The sequence below is a fragment of the Taudactylus pleione genome, unplaced genomic scaffold (assembly GCF_031769625.1).
Source record: "Taudactylus pleione unplaced genomic scaffold, aTauple2 ptg000628l, whole genome shotgun sequence".
NCBI classification, from domain to species: Eukaryota; Metazoa; Chordata; class Amphibia; order Anura; family Myobatrachidae; genus Taudactylus; species Taudactylus pleione.
In genome coordinates this window covers 1,368,675-1,384,947 of record NW_028285030.1, presented here as the reverse complement: position 1 = coordinate 1,384,947, position 16,273 = coordinate 1,368,675, and the positions used below count along the sequence as shown (strand labels likewise).

The window sequence follows — 16,273 nt, the reverse complement described above, 5'->3', positions numbered from 1 at the left end:
CAGGCGCAATCACCTGCCGGTGACGGCAGTTCAGCACGAAAAGTGACCCGTTTGGGCACCCAAACGGCACTTTTCGCGATAGTGCCAAGGACTTTGGTCGGGTGTAACTGGTTTACGCGTCTAAACCCGACCTCTATGGCCACGATCAGCGCAATAATTGGCATCAATTGAATAGCGCCCTACGATCTCCCGTCACTTTAGACGGGAGATCAGGTGATATATACCAATTGAATACCGCCTTTTGTGTATAGCATGAGTTTTGTTTTATTATAATGTGTTTAATGCCACTAGTGCTTTGCCTATTGTCATGGTGAAGCTGTAAGCTTTTTATGCAAAACCTGACAAAGAGGGTGAGCGAAACCCCATTGGCGATTAGTGTACTGCCGCATAGCTCGTCTTTTGTTTTGACTGCGCACGTGTGAGAGGAACTCAAAAAAATTTTGAGCAAACTGTATTGTCAAAATAACATTCGAACATAGTAGACTTCCTGTTCTTGTGAGAAGCAGATATCGGCAGCTTCAGGTGGTGAAAACGGTGCTGGAGAAAAAGCCCAACCGTAAGTCACTTTCTTCTTAGCATTGGCTGCATATTCTAATGCCGCCAAAGGTGCCTAGGGCAGCGCCAATTAGCATGTCTCGTTTTAACGTTTGCATACAGATATAATTTTTACCTATATAGGATATCCTGACAGATAACAAATTTTTACTTTTATTATATTATTATTTTCATTTATTTATATAGCGGCACCAATTACGCAGTGCTGTACAGAGAAAATATGTCATTCACATCAATTCCTGCCCTTTTGGAGCTTACAGTCTAAGGCCCTGATTCAGAGCTGGACGCTCTGACAGAGGGCTCGCTCTGAATCAGGGCCATCCTTCTTGATTTTTAGAGCTGCCTCCTGGCTGCTCGTATAGCTGTGGGTGACCACCCACAGCAATAGCGAGTGACCAGGAAGATGGTCGCGATGGTCAAGACCATTGCGACCATCGGGTTTGCGACGATGGTAGGGTCTCATTGCCGCAAGCCCTGGAGTGCTATCGGCTCAAACAGCCGAAAGCACTCCCACTGACATCACTTGTCAGTGTGGCCGGCCCCAGACGGTAGGCGTTCCCATGGGAACACCTCCGTCTGGGCAGCCACGCCCCCGGCAGCCCCACCAAAGGGGGCGTGCTGTCACTCAACATCGACAGCACGCCCCGTTTGGTACGAGACCTGGAGCGACGGTTTGCCCGTCGCTATCCGGGTCTCACTCGTGCACAACGGAGCCGGCTCCATCATGCGCATGCGCACTGGGCCACCATCGACCCGCTTGCCAGCGCTCGCGATCAGGTCTGAATCAGGCCCTAAATTCCCTAACACAAGCTCACAACCTGGGATACATCGATACCATCAAGTAACATCGGCCACTCATGCAGAATTAAAGCAGCCCTAACCCTTACTTAGAAATTGCTAACCTCGTTGCACACAGTAAGTCCTCAAGCTGCGTATGCAATCGCAATGGCTAATTTATGTCAGTCACTCTGCGATGGCTCTACTTGGTGTGATCGCAGTGGTGCCTTCGCATTACAGTGCCATCGCAGTAATGCCTACGCGCACTGCGATGCATGCGCAGTATGCAACAATCGGCCAATTGCATACGCTGTTGCAATAGCGATCTTTAATGAATCAGGCCCTTAGTGCATCAATTTGTCAGGAGCCTCATACTTACTGCTGTTGTTAGGATCCCTGTTCCTTCTGCTATCTAATTGCCTAAAAGTATGTGAAATTCATCTAGCCGCCATTTTTCTCCTGGCATCATGAGATCATAATGCTGCTTCCGTTTTGTCCTCTTTTACAGTCACACAAGTGCACTGGTTACTACCTCCAGCCTCCAGTAAGGTTAGCACAAATATTTTGTCCTTCTTTCAACACTTCAGTGAACTGATTGGTTAGCAGACTCGTAACAAATATGGAGTCTTAGCCCTATCCAATACCGTAAGATGCTCTATGGGTTGCTTGCATTGTTTTTCTTGTTAATAAAAAATGTTGTTTTATAGGTGTCATATTTTTCTGGTAGTTTTAAAATCACACTCACTCTTTTAGTAAATAATATAGTGCCAGATTTTCTACAGAGAAGGGCTTATGTAGAATTGGATGACTTACGTCCAACGTGCAGGCATAAAATGTGTCTGAAAACAAAAAGAGGCATTCCGTATGTACGCTGAACCTCAGTACATTATATCAGGGTGCATCCAGCAATCAACAGTAGCGTGCACCAGGTTCACGCCAGGAGAAAACAGAAGCATGTGCACCTAGTTTACGCCAGGAGTGACAAAGGTGTAGAGATATGGTCTGACAGAGCTAGTAAAGTAATCGGTATGGAATCCCGGCTGCCGCATGGACGGCAGATCGATTCCCGGCAGCGGCAGCCCGACAGATCAGCAGAGCCCGGCAGCAGAAGCCCGACAACGCTGGAAATCCCGATTGTCCTAAAGGTAAGTAAAAACTAACCTAACCTAACCCCCAACCCTAACCCTCCTTAGGGGTGCCTAACCCTAGCCTCCCACCCAAGTGCCTAACCCTAATCCCCCCTCTCAGTGCCTAACCCTAACCCCCCCTTCCCCGCTGCCTAACCCTAAGTCCCCCGGGGGGTGCCTAACCCTAAATCCCCCCTGGGGGTGCCTAACCCTCCCTCCCTCTAGCCTAACCCTAACCCTCCCAGGGGGTGCCTAACCCTAAGTCCCCCCCGGGTGCCCTAAACCTAACCCTCCCCCCCGCGGCTGTCCTCTCGCGGCGCCCGGCATCCCTTCCATCGGGATGCCGGGCGCCTGTCTCCCGGCGTCGGGGGAAACGACAGGCGTCTAGATATAGACGCCCGGCCTTTCACTCTCGCCAGTATATGACAGTCGGGAAGCCGGCTGCTGGTTTCCCGATTGTATACCAGTAGTAAATGTTAAGGTGACATTATATAATTTGTACACAATAGAATACTTTAATGAAGTGTTATTAACAACTGGAAAGTACTAAAAAAATATTTCCTCACAAGTAACTCCCCACCTCTCCAAATTGTTTCATTCTATTATTGCTGGTGGTCCTGCCCCATCTGGTTTTAATATTGCTTGAGTCATTGTCCTACCCAAACCGAACAAAGATCCCACACTGGTCTCTTCTTATAGACCAATTTCCTTCCTGAATCAAGATCTATAAATGTTTACAAAAATACTTGCTATGGGTCCTCAATTAATTTTGCCTAAACTTCTCCATCCTGCTCAGATGGGGTTTCTGTACATAATATGAGGATGTTCATTACAGCTATGATTGAAACTCACCAGGGGCAGGAGAGGGAGAATAACGGTATCAGCTGTGATGTGGACAAGGCGTTTGATAGAATGTCTTGGGCACATTTAAATAGACTATTTCAATATCAGGGCTTTGGCCCCGATTTCATCCATGTTTTTAACACTTTGTACCAAAAGCCAGAGGCTTTTCTGGCAGTTAGTTCTTTAAATACACACTATTTTGGTTTGTTTCGGGGTTCACGACAGGTTTGCCCGCTCTTCCCCCTCCTGTTTAATTTGATCCCCTCCTCAGACATTTCCCAAAAGAAACTAGATGGCGTAGTATCACAATAGCTCCCTCAGAGATCAAATTTTCGGTATTCGCCAATGATCTTCTGCTTTATTTTGCTGACCCGAAAGTGGTGGTGCCTCATTTACTTTCAATATTGGATATTTTTGAGTTAGTGGCAGGATTTAAGGCATTGGCCTTTTTTCTTATGGCAAAATTGGGGCGGGGTGACTCCTTCCCTTTCTGATGGGCTACCAATGATTGCATTACATACCTGGGGATCAGGTTTTCCACTCATCCTTCCAAATTATATGAGATAAATTACTCCCCTCTTCTCACAAGAACTTTTTCGGATTTTAATAAATTGGCACATCTCCCTTTATCTTATCATTGCAGGTGTCATCTATATAAATTTATATGTTTCCCGAGACTTTTATATATTATTCAAATGCTCAACATAATTCCGCCCATACGTGATTTAATTCTTTTAAACAACGCCTTAACGAGATTCATCTGGGCCATTAAACACCCCAGGGTACCGCTGTTTAAGTTACAGCAAATAGAATAGCATTACTGGATTGGATGATCTAACACCTACACTAGGAAACATATTGAACAAGCTTTCATTCCTGACTGGAATTTAATTTCTTTATTACATACACCCACACAGTCTCCTCCAGAGATAGTCAAAGATAATATTTGACTGTATTCTACATGTATGGCCTCCAGACTGATTCGCTCTAGGTTAAAGATGTCTACATCTCACTCTCACTATTTTTTTGCCATTGTGGGGAAGTCCGGACTTCTCGTCGAATAGAACTTCCTCTATTTTTAGGACATGGCATAATGGTGACCTTAGCTATGTTGATCAATTTTTAAAAACATAAACTCTAACCCTTCTCACATGATCACAACTACAGGAACGATTCCCATCTCTTCTAATCACTTTATTTCCATTCTTGCAAGGTATTAGTTATGTACAAACTATTATACGAAGATTGCGAGATTTAAATCAAGTACGTATGTGGTTTAGATAAAGTGACATATCGCAGACCTGGATTTCCACCTCGTCTATATGCGAACACTCTCTCCCAGTGTTCAGCTTAGAGTTGGGCACTGTGGGGCTATTGAAGTGGAGGGTAGATTTCCCTGATCTCTCTATGAAAATAATTTTAGATGCCTACATTAAATTAAATACACTTTTGGTTTCTATTTCATGTATGGAAATGCATCAGAAATCCTACATAGATCCTATTTTACCCCAAATTGAAATTTCTTATAGGTGAGGCGCCTACTTTCAATTGTTACAAATGTGGAACACCTGATGCGGATATTATGCATTGTTTATGGTTTTGCCCTCAGGTACAAGCATTATGGATGGCCTTTCAAGTATATATTACTAATATTTTAAAGTTGGAATTCACGATTGATAAAACTTGGGCCTTCTGGGGTATTTATCCCCATGGGAATATGTGTAAATTGTCAAAAGGCAACCGCATACTACTAGTTAAACTGGCAGCAGCGGCAAAGAAAGTTATTCAATCACAGTGGCAATAAAATGAAGAATGGTCAGCGCTCATAGGATTAAGGTGTATTGTTAATATAGATACCACTAGCTGCTAACCCCAGGGAGTGTCCTTACTTCCTTGCTTACAACTAAATAAATATCGAGAAGGGGGCGCTCTATGGTAACTAATTATTATATGGATCTAAAAGTATGCTCCAATATTGTGTGTTGACTATGTGTGTTACAAGATTAATATGGTTCAGTGTAAGACAATTGATTTGACAAATAGGAGAAATTTCACTGTATTATGTGCAAGTAGGCTAAGTTTTGGCCATTACATATCCATATCGATATCAGTCAGGTGGGCAATAACTGTTGGCTGGGTATTGTCAAGTCTTTAAAGCCCGTAAAGTCTTTAGAATACTGGACCCAAACTGTGTTTTCTCATGCAGCTGGGCAAAAACTGTAGGCAGGGTGTTGTATGTTTTAAACTTTGGATGATTCCTTCATGATGTTCTCATATGGGGTAGTTGATGCCTCCTCATCCCAGCCCGCCGGTACCTCGGGGATAATATTAGGCGCAGTATCAGGGTTGCATAGACACAATGGATCTCTCTCCTGATACCTTGCCCATAAGTTCTGTTCTTTCCTAAATTCTCCTTTCTATTTTTTATGGACTGGACAGAGACCTCCTTACATAAAGAAAAGATTACTGAGAAATTGTTTGATGTATGGCTCCCCTATATTCACTCTTTATCAATAGTATTGAAAGAAGCTTTGAGAAGATGTTTCCAATTAACCACTTGGTATAATTTTAATAATATGTTTCTCTTTCATCCACTAGGGGACACTGGAGGTGCTTACGCTGGGGTATAGAGGCGTGGATAACTGGAGCCGGCACTTTAATTATTTTAGAAGTGTGAAGCTCCTCCCCCTCTATGCCCCATCAGCCCTCAGTTTAGATAAGGCGTTCATACATATATCGTGATAAAACATAATAACCTCTTATGCTAAGCTTAACTTCTAAATGAAATAACCACACAGACAACGATAGCTTAGGTCAAATTAGAATTGGTTTTATTTACTAAATTGCAAATTTAATTAAAAAAGGGTGGCAAAAGAAAGCGCTACCACTACCTAGCTCTAGCCCATATAAATCTTACTACAAAAAACTGGGGGACGACTAAAACGCCCCCACCTCTCAAAAAATGCGTAACCTGCGCTGTGCAAGTCTCACCGCCCCTTACTTTGGCACAGTCCGGACACTTCCGCAAAGAATAGTGCCCGATTGTCCAACCCACTCGCCGTCCTTCAAAAGGGCAAGTGCTTCACAACGACCGCTTACGCCACATGTGGCCGCTGGTTAGTAGCGCCTTCCCGCCACGCCAGGTTCCATGAACCGCAGCTTGCCACCCAACAACAAAAAAAGCTAATCAAAAACAGAAAAAATACTTTTAAGAAAAATTCCCATCCCCAAAGGTGATAAATGTACCCCATCTGACCTAAAATAGTGGGCATTCTCAAGAACCAAAAGAGGGTGCCTAATTACAACACCCCCGGCAGCCGACACCAACTTAGCCACTGCAATATTTATCTTCTTTCTGGCTTTGTTCAAAGCAACCACATCTACAGACCCTCTCCAATTAAAACGGGGTACAATTTCTGACCATGCTAAACGTACCCCCGGCCAATGGGACAACACCCTATCCAAATCCTCTCTGACTCTCAGTATCAACTCGATGCCTTTGATCTGACCTACATCATTACCTCCTAAATGTATAATCAACCAATCAGGACGGCCCCATTGCTTCTCATGGTCAAAAAGCAGACCCAAAAGGGAATTCCAATGCAATCCTCTGACTCCTAACCATCTCACTGTGCGGCCGCCCATTAGCATACCCGCTCTTTTAGCTAGGGGGTGTCTTTCAGCCCAAAACATATAGGAATGGCCCACCAGCCATATTTGCTCCGCAGAGCCCGTGGATGCTGAAAAGGAAAACACCTAACCGTCAGATAATGTACTTGTGAACCCAAAACCCACGTAAACGAAAACACTTGCGACATACAATGTTAGTACATAAACCCAGGCGAAGGAGAAAACTTAAAAAACCTCCCGTGGACCACTTGTATAGCCAATTGTAATTAAGGCCCCCGCGGAGGAAAAATTTTAAAAATCCCTTCACACCCCCAGTTTTTGAAAGCTAATCTTTTAAAAACTGACAGGTAAGCAGCGTTTCTGGGTTGGCGCAACAGGCGCAACATCACAACTTATCGCAACGAACATAACTTTTAAAAGCAGCTGATTTCCACCTCCCCATCTGCTGAATAGCAGCCACTGGCATTCCTTCAGCCGCAGCGCACGTAGCAGCGCCGATGCGAAACGAGTGAGTACCACAGTCCTCACTCTTCAAACTCAACGCAAGCAAACATTTCCTAAAAACCGCCGCAAACTGAAATTTCGTAAGAGGGGAAGAATCTAAATGAACTAAAAATTGGCAACCCCCCGCCGGCTTCGCTTGACTGTAAAGGCCCCCGAGGCGCAAAGGGCAGATGTCGGGTATGGCATGAGATTTAAGGGAAACCCACTTCCCACGGCCAGTCTGATCCGTTTTAGAACGGGGAATTTTACACAAAACTGATTCTTTTTTAATCAGCACGTTTCTGGACAGCAATCCGGTGACCTCCGAACGTTTATTAACCGCCACCAGCTCGCTGACCCGAAAGGCCCCGAAAAAAGCAAATGAAAAAGCACACCGGAAAAGCAAGGCTTCAAAATCATTCGCAGCCACCGATGGCAATACTGACATAAGGTCCTGAAGCAATCTTAAATCAATGGGCCTGCGGTCATCTGCAGAAGCAGGTCTATCTCTGGCCCAACCTTTTAGAGCCCTAGATAGCACAAATGTTTTGGTGGGATCAGGTCTCTTGTAAAACTTAGAGTAAAAGGAAATGCCGGCTAACGCAGCAGCCATGGCTGCCCTAGATCTACCCCTTTCGTAGTGACCCCAAACAAAAGCCAACAAGCAATCCTCCTGTGACTCACCCGCATCCCCATACTTAACCCTGTAAGCCTCCCAATCCTGCCACGCAGATGTGTATGCCCGTAATGTAGATGGTGCCAAGGACTTACGTGCCAGTCCAGCTATGCCTGCTCGATAATCTGCCAGACATAAGGAGGTCATGTTAAGCCAATAGGGGCAGCCCCAGGCACCAAAATGCGAACCCTAGAAAAATGGAAACGTGACAAAGCATCCGCTATGTCATTCTCCACCCCTGGAAAGTGCTCTGCTGAAAAATTTATGTTAAACTGCAAACACCTCAGCATCAAATGCCTCAGAAGCCGCAAAGCCTCAGGGGAAGATGAGCGCTGATTGTTAACAGCGTGTACTACCCCCAAATTGTCACATCGAAATACTACGCTCTGATTCGCCAATCTGATGGCCCAAAGCTCCACAGCCACAATTATTGGAAATAACTCCAGCAACAACAGATTGGCCGTGAAACCCCATGACAACGGACAACGCGCCACACACCATACCCCTTGAAAAAATGCTCCGAAACCCGTAGAACCAGCCGCATCAGTAAATAATTGCAAAGTGGAATTAAGAACCCTAGAAGAAGGCCATATGACTTCCCGGTTAAAATTTGACAAAAAGAAAAACCACACACGTAGATCATCCTTTATTTCCCTAGAGAGGCGAATGGTATGATGCGGCTTTAGCACACCTGCCGTCGATTTCTCAAGCTTACGGCAAAAAATCCGCCCCATAGGAATAATTCGGCAAGCAAAATTAAAAGAGCCTAAAAGGGATTGCACCTGCTTCAACCGGAGCCTTTCTAGCTGCAAACATTCCTCTATTTGCTCCAAAAGCTTCTGGACCTTATCTGCCGGGAGGCGGCAGCATCCCGCCCTGGTATCGACTTCGATACCCAAATAGGCCAAACAAGAAGTGGGGCCCTCTGTCTTTTCCTGAGCAACTGGAACCCCCAAAACATGAAACAACGAGCTGGCTGAAAACAAAATTTCTTGACAAATCTTGCTGTTTCCTGGACCTATAAAGAGAAAATCGTCTAGATAATGGGCAACACCATAATGACCTGTGCCCGCGACAATGCACCAGTGAAGGAAAGTGCTGAATTTCTCAAAATAGGCACAAGAAACAGAACACCCCATGGGCAGACATTTATCCACGTAGAACTTACCCTCCAACTTAAAACCCATATAACGCATGGAATCGGGGTGTAGTGGCAGTAGCCGAAAAGCCGACTCGATATCTAACTTTGCCATTAATGCCCCAGGGCCAAAACTGCGAATCAAACACAGTACGTCGTCAAACAACTGATACCGCACCCTGCAAAGCTCCTCAGGAATGGCGTCATTGACCGAGCCCCCGCGTGGGTGAGACAGATGTTGGATTAAATGGAATTTGCCGGGTACTTTCTTGGGCACCACCCCCAGGGGGGAAATGCACAAACCCGGCAGGGGTTCTGTATCAAAAGGACCGCACATACGTCCTAATTGAACCTCCGTATCCACTTTCTGCCGCACCACCAGCGGTAACTCCCTTGCCGATCTGAGATTTCTACGAGCAACTACTTGAAAGGCAACGGAAATGGGTAAACGAAAACCTAAATTAAAACCTTCAAAAAAAAACTCAGCATCATCCCGCAAAGGATAACGCGCCAACCACTTACTAAGTTCTTTCAAAATAATGGGTGTTGGCGCCCTATTTATTAGCCCCAGTGCTCTCCCGCTGCTCCGAATGGGAAGCACCACCCCCGCCCTTGCAATCCTTGGCTGGGTGTCCTCCCCCACAATTGCGACAGGAGTGGCGAAAACGACAATTCGCCCCTCTAGTACATTTCCCATCATTGAAGGCAAAACATTTACCTTTCGCCGAGTACCCTGAGCCGCCCTTCCCTACTCCACTCGTCTTCTTATACTGACTCTCTGATGGGTTTTTATTATGCTGGGTTACCTCCAGCCACACTTCCACGTCTTTTACCCCCAAAGGCATGACCAAATTTCCATCCTGCTTATGACGGAATTTTCCGTCGTAATCTCTCCAAACTTAACCCCGAGAAGCCAAGAACATATCGTGAACGAGATAAATGTATTTAAGCATGTTCATGTGCTCCCCAGGCCTAGTTTCAAGATAACACGCCGCAAACACTAAAACATCCCTCATCCAATGATGAATACTACGAAAAGCATTCTCCCCAATGCCACCTGTCTTCTTGGCCTTCTCACAATCCTGCCTCATGTCATCCGTCAGAGTAAAAATGTCAATATATTTCCCCTTTCTTATCTTTTCCCGAATTCTCTTTCTTAAACCCCTCGTAATAGCCGTATTGGCGCAATGCACCATATCAGAATATGGTGGCACTTCAGAAGGCGCAGCTATCTTCTCAGGACCCTTGCTCTTTGCCGCTTTCTTGACTATGCGGTGCGCAATCAATTTTGCTAATTTCCGCGGAAGTTTAGGGGACCCCGACGACACGCTGCTAGTAGATGAAACAGATGAATAACTGTCATTGGAAATCTGTGCAGATGTATGCTCACCTGTTCCTGAAGGGCCTGGAAGCTCTGAACCTTCCGATATCACTCCTGCCGTCCCCGTAGCATTGCTCCCTGATGCCGCAGCTTCGCCCCGAGACACGTTCCTCTTTCTCCGTACCCCAGCGTCTGGTACCGCCACGGTTGCTGACACACTAGGGAGAACATCAGGTGTGGCAAAAGACGTGTTAACATCCACGGAGGACAATGACTCAACAACTGGTGTTGGGGGAGGGGGAGGTGGGGTCGGAGGGATGGGAGGCGCTTGCGGTGCCGTAACCGGAAAATTCTGACTCGATGTGGAAATCTGGCTAAAATAAGGGACGGAAACCACTGGTGATTGCGGAAAACTCTGCTGCAGCGTGCTTGGCGGGGGATAAGCTGGCAACCAGGATCCAGGCGAACCATAAGCAGGGTGCCAGGAGCCATGTGGGCTAAGCGGCTGTTGCGATCCAAAAAGACTCGGCAGACCATAGGGGAGCTGGCTAAAATTAGGGGCCGAGGGGGTGTAGGAGGGGTAAGAAACTGTCATGGGGGGAAAAGCGGAATGCTGGGGAAAAACATGGTGCGCTCCTAGGGACCAAGTGGTTTGCACGGCATGTGGAGAGGAGACCACCGAGGGTAAGTGCGAACTGACCGCATGCGACCCTGACAACTGAAAAAATGGCTGCCGAGCCGTACTGACAGCTGGCACAGCCTGAAAAGAAGGGGCATTAACTGGCAAAGAGTTAACTACATAACCCGCAAAAGTATTAAGCGAGTTTAAATTAGTGGGCTGTTGCTGCAAACTATAACCTGCTGACCATGAGCTTGCAGTGCCCATGGCCTGCACATATGCAGCTGAACCAGCAGGTGGCGCCCTATTCAAAATTCTGACAGGCTCCGCCATCACAGGAGCCGCAGGGCTCTCCCTCGCAGCCCCTAAGATGGCGCCCGCAGAGGTAGCGGCTGGCAAGGGCCCTGAGACCTCCGCAGAGAGGCCAGGGGTCCCCCCGCCACTCGCCGCTTCATCAGTTATTGTTAGCGCCCTGTCACCTGACCCCCCACCCGCCCCAGCGTCCACCGCGCAGCCAGGGAGAACACCGGAGCCGCGATGGATGCCAGGACCGCCGGGAGGTGAGCCCAGCAGCCACGCTGCCGCTGTCGGGGATTCTAAATCCTCGACTCGCGGGGGGTCATCACCCCCCTCCGCGGCGCGGGAGCACACGCTCGACTTGAGCGCGCGCCCGGGCTGTCAAGCTCCACCGCTGCACAGACAGGCAGCGGGGGCCCGGAGGAGGGAAGATGGGGAGCTGCCTCACCTCTGATTAGGGCAACGGGCTGGACTCCGGCGGGCTCCCCAGGGGAAGGAGGGCCCGCCAAAAGGACAGGCCGGCGATATCCTGCGGCCGCGAGTGGGCGGGCCGCCTCCGCTAAACGGAGGGGAGGGGGTGCTGAACGCTTGGGACGGGGCATCCTGACTGGGAAAGGGGGGGTAAAGGAAAAAGCACACTGTAGGTATAAAAAGGAAAAGGAGTGGTGAAGTAGAGCAGACGGGGGGGGGGAGGCTTAAACGATGTTTGAGGAACAATTAACTAAAGAAAAATGTAAGATACAATATTAAATGAACAAGAAGGTTAATAAAAGTGATATGGAAAATTAGGCTTAAAAAGTAGAGGACAGAAAAGCTGGCACAACAATACAAGAGCGATACAGGTTTGACTTATCTGCTTCCAACTGAAAAAGAGGCAGAACCTTATTCAAATTCCTCTTTAAATAGTACAACCTAAATGTACACGCCCCTAACTACCTTAATTGGCTAACCCTAAATGATAACCAAATACCTCACAAACTAGAATCTGCCTAGCAACAGCTTCTTTAGGCTACCCATCACAAATAATGTAGAACTCTTAAATAGTCTCCGGCTTAGGCATCCCTCGTCTAGTCAAATGTGCCTACTAGGAGCTGGTCACAATTTGCTGTGCTCCAGCAACACATATTTTATTTATTTATGTTTTCTTTATTTTTACATCTTTTGACACTTTTAGGTACCTGGTGCCCTGTCCTTATAGAAGGCAGGAAGGAGTGCACAGCGCTTATACTAAAAGCACTGACAGCTCCTTACCGCCACAGCACATTCTCAACAAGGAAGAGAGAAGTGCTGAAAACACTGCAGAGAGACTCCATCGGGGACCACGCGGTGAGTAAACACCTGCACATCCCCAGGCTCCCAGCCCCACCGCTGCCCAGCGTTATTACAATTCTTAGTGTGCTGGGCAGCTTATGCAGACGGCTCCCTGCTCTGCTGACTAGGTGCGTCCCGCTGTTAAGGCGCTGAAACCCGCTCTTACCGGGGCGCAGGGCTGCTAAGCAGAGTCTCCTTATCCCTGCTCTTACACTGCACGCGGGGCTTGCTAAGCAGAGTCTCCTTATCCCCGCTCTTACACTGCACGCGGGGCTTGCTAAGCAGAGTCTCCTTATCCCCGCTCTTACCGGGGCGCAGGGCTGCTAAGCAGAGTCTCCTTATCCCCGCTCTTACACTGCACGCGGGGCTTGCTAAGCAGAGTCTCCTTATCCCCGCTCTTACCGGGGCGCAGGGCTGCTAAGCAGAGTCTCCTTATCCCCGCTCTTACACTGCACGCGGGGCTTGCTAAGCAGAGTCTCCTTATCCCTGCTCTTACAGGGGCACAGGGTTGCTAAGCACACTCGGGGCTGCTAAGCAGTGTCTCCTTATCTCCGCGCGGGGCTGCTGACTTGAGCGCTACAGCGCGGCACCCGACTCTCCCTCCCCCTGCTATTACAGGAGGCGTGGGGCTGCTGACTTGAGCGCTACAGCGCGGCACCTGGCTCTCCCTTTACCCGCTGATTAAGTGGCCTGGTGCAGCTAATTAAGTGCGCTACCGCGCGGCTGCACCTGCTCTCCCTATCTCCACTGTACACGCGGTGAGGCGCGCGGGGGGGAGGTTACTGACCAGACATCTTGTATAGCCCTTTAGGGCATAAAGAAGAGGCGGAGCTTAAGGGCAGCGCGGGTCTCTTTCCTCTCAACAGCGGCTGTATACAGCAGGGCTGCCGTTCTCTCATGCACAGCAGCTCATACTGCATCTCCATTACAAGAAGATTGCAGTGTAAGAGACACAGAAGGCTGGACTCCTCTGCGGCCATTCCTGTGCTGCAGGACAAGTACATCTCCTGATTACATCCTGGTAAAGAGGCTGTAAGTAACTGGGGTGTAAGTGCAGGGGAGTCTGATCTGTGGGAGGGGGGTTTCTCCTCTGTGTCCCACAGCCTTCTTGTTTATCTTGTCTGTGTCTTTTCTGTTTTATGCTGTTTTTCTGGGTGACTGTGTACCATGTCCAACAGAACCAAGGCTTCTCAGAAGCTTTTTGTCTGTTCTAAGTGTAACAACAAACAGACCAAGCCACATGCCACGGGGTCCAGCCTACGGCCACACCACCCTGAACGCGCCCGATCTCGTCTGATCTCGGAAGCTAAGCAGGGTCAGGCCTGGTTAGTACTTGGATGGGAGACCCCTGGGAATACCAGGTGCTCTACGTTATGTGATGCTAACAATTGATCCACAGATGGCGATTACTAACTCTCCTTCACCGCCATGGGCCACTGACGTGCTAGGAGTTATGTCAGACTTATCAAAGTTGGCTGAGGCGCGCAGGTCTTAACCTCACTAGATAGCTGGGTTAACCATATCTCCAGACACCTGGGTCAGGTAAGGGGTGCAGCAGTGCCTGCACCCTTCACTTCCTACCAAAAAAAAAAGAGTACGCTTTTGTGACTTTTTTTAACGCCTGTTCTCCAGTCAGAAGAGTCAGTCGAAGAATTCCTCGATGCGCGGTACTTATAAGACAGCATCTGTTGAGCAATGCAGCCGGATAAGCGGTTCCATATTTCACGAAGGTTTTCGTCTAGCTTCCCTTTTCCATCATCCATGATGGAGAAGTGGGAAACACCTCCTCCTGTAGATGTATCTGTTTCCCATCTCTCTAAGTAAACAGCACTTCCGGTGTCGGGAGCTACTGTTTTAAAGGACCCTTCGGATCGTAGGTTGGAGACAACACTAAGATCTATATATACCGCAGCGGGAGCTCAACTTAGACCTACCCTTGTTACCGCCTGGGTTAACAAGGCTGTGGTTTGCTGGGCTGACCAGTCAGGTTAGTGCTCGCATATCTACGTCTGCTATTTCAGGATCCCAGAAGACCTTATACTGGACATTCATTTCATTCCTTTCGAGCGCCACATTCCTTTCGTGGTAGAGCCAGAAAGTTCCCACGCAACCAGAGGCGGCAGAGGTAAAGGTCGTCCTCACACGGTTGCACGTAGACCAGAGCCTAAACCAGTTGAGCAACAGGTGGCATGACGGTCTTCCGTCCCACCTGGGGTCTCCTGCGGTGGGAGCCTGCTTGCAAGAATTCAACAAGTTTGGAACCAGACCTCTTCAGAACCGTGGATTCACAGTACCGAATAGACTTCGAAGCCCCCCCCCTCCAACTCGGTTCTTCACTACGAATTCTACTGGAGGCTCTCAGGTCTCTAGTGGTGTCATCTGAGCTAGTTCCGGTTCCGGAGCATTAGCGAGGTTTGGGGTTTTTTACTCAGACCTGTTTGTAGTGCTCAAACCGGATGGTTCGGTCAGACTCATACTAAGCCTTAAGTCTTTAAACCTGTATTTGAAGATGTATCGTCCAAACTCATGTCAGTCATGATCGCTCTCCTTCGGTCATCAGGAGTGAACATCGTGAGCTTGAAACCAGGGGAGTTCCTATTATCCCTGGATATCAAGGATGCTTATCTCCTTGTTCCCATTTGGGAACCACACCAGGCTTTTCTGCATTTTGCCATATTAAGATCATGGCCGTTCGGGTTATCCTCGGCTCCCCGCATAATCCCTTATTTGGACGATCTGTTGCTCAAGGCTCCATCGGTATCTCTTCTATTAGATATGCCTTACTGACCTATCACACTCTAACCCAACACGGTTGGATAATCAACTTCAAGAAGTCAAATCTCAATCCGTACCAGAAACTTCTATTTCTTGGCATGATATTGGATACGGAATCACAGAGGATTTTTCTTCCAATAGACAAGGCCAGGGATATCCTGTTGGTAGTTCAGCTGGTCATCAGAACAAGGAAGGTGTCAATGCTTCTTTGTCTGCGTCTCTTAGGAAGGATGGTAGCTGCCTTTGAGGCACTGAAGTTCGGCCGGTCCCACTCCAGGGTTTTTCATGTCAGGGTCTCATTTGCTTCTACATCGACAGATCCGTCTGAGCCGGTTACCAGAGTGGCCCTTCTCTGGTGGACGCAATCCACCAAATTTTTTAGCGGGCCGGAAATTCGGAGTGGGAGACTGGATCATCGTAACACGGATACCTGCCTCCGAGGATGGCAAGCAGTAGTCCTCAATTTCCACTTTCAGGGTAGATGATCTCCTCTAGAACAGACGTGGCCCATAAATGTGTTGGAACTCAGAGCGATTTACAATGTTCTGATAGAGACAATAGAGTTTCTACAGGCTCGTCCGGTAAGAGTTGAGGCCGACAACGCGACGGCCGTCGCTTACATCAACCGCCTAGGGGGAACTCAGAGTCGCATGGCTATGCGAGAAGTAACTCAGATCCTCCAGTGGGCCGAGAACCAGTCAGTAATCCTGTCGGCGGTATT

The 16,273-nt window shown here is 48.0% G+C and overlaps 1 protein-coding gene and 2 pseudogenes across 2 annotated transcripts in view; 2 read left to right on the top strand and 1 right to left on the bottom strand.

Annotated features, from left to right (window-relative positions):
• RNF150 (ring finger protein 150) overlaps positions 1-16,273 on the top strand; it is a 269,560-nt gene that overhangs the window by 8,896 nt on the left and 244,391 nt on the right. The window lies entirely within an intron of this gene.
• Positions 8,235-16,273, bottom strand: part of LOC148479240 (uncharacterized) — a 51,475-nt pseudogene continuing 43,436 nt past the window's right edge.
• Positions 14,033-14,150, top strand: LOC148479241 (5S ribosomal RNA; annotated as a pseudogene).